Here is a 1,375-nt window from a genome sequence, read left to right as displayed (position 1 = left end):
CTGAATTGAATAGAAGAACAATAGTAATTGCATTAATACTCGAGGTACAACAGAGCTCCACACCTTAATCTATGGTATGTAGAAACTCCACCGTTGAAAATACATAAGAACAAAGTCTAGGCATAGCCCTGAGGCCAGCCCCCATGATCTAAGATAGCATAAGACTAAAGATAGCTACCAAGATGATCTAGAGATCTAAAGTGATCAAAAGATGACAATACAATAGTAAAAGGTCTTATTTATAAAGAACTAGTAGCCTAGGGTTTACAGAGATGAGTAAATGACATAAAAATCCTGTAGCTCCAGAAAATCCACTTCGAGTGCAGGGAGGTTAGAATCCAACAGCATCTGCAGTCCTTTTTAGTCTCTGAATCAGGTTTTTGCTCAAGTCCCTCAATTTCAGCCAGAAAATACTTGAAATCACAGAAAAACACACAAACTCATAGTAAAGTCCAGAAAAGTGAATTTTAACTAAAAACTAATAAAAATATACTAAAAACTAACTAGAACATACTTAAAACATACTAAAAACAATGCCAAAAAGCGTACAAATTATCCGCTCATCACAACACCAAACTTAAATTGTTGCTTGTCCGCAAGCAACTGAAAATCAAATAAGATAAAAAGAAGAGAATATACAATGAATTCCAAAAACATCTATGAAGATCAGCATTAATTAGATGAGCGGGGCTTTTAGCTTTTTGCCTCTGAACAGTTTTGGCATCTCACTCTATCCTTTGAAATTCAGAATGATTGGCTTCTTTAGAAACTCAGAATCCAGATAGTGTTATTGATTCTCCTAGTTGAGTATGATGATTCTTGAACACAGCTACTTATTGAGTCTTGGTCGTGGCCCAAAGCACTCTGTCTTCCAGTATTACCACCGGATACATACATGCCACAGACACATAATTGGGTGAACCTTTTCAGATTGTGACTCAGCATTGCTAGAGTCCCCAATTAGAGGTATCCAGGGTTCTTAAGCACACTCTTTTTGCCTTGGATCACAACTTTATTTCTTTCTTTTTCTCTCTTTTTTTTTCTTTTTTCGTTTTCCTCCCTTTTTTTTCGAAATTTTTCTCTTTTTTTTTTCATTACTTTTTCTTGCTTCAAGAATCATTTTAATGATTTTTCAGATCCTCAGTAACATGTCTCCTTTTTCATCATTCTTTCAAGAGCCAACAATTTTTAACATTCATGAACAACAAATTCAAAAGACATATGCACTGTTAAAGCATACATTCAGAAAACAAAAGTATTGCCACCACATCAAAATAATTAATCTGTTATAAAATTCAAAATTCATGCAATTCTTCTCTTTTTCAATTAAGAACATTTTTCATTTAAGAGAGGTGATGGATTCATAGGACTTTCA

The sequence above is a fragment of the Arachis duranensis genome, chromosome 10 (assembly GCF_000817695.3).
Source record: "Arachis duranensis cultivar V14167 chromosome 10, aradu.V14167.gnm2.J7QH, whole genome shotgun sequence".
Classification (NCBI taxonomy): domain Eukaryota; kingdom Viridiplantae; phylum Streptophyta; class Magnoliopsida; order Fabales; family Fabaceae; genus Arachis; species Arachis duranensis.
This window is presented reverse-complemented; position numbering follows the sequence as displayed.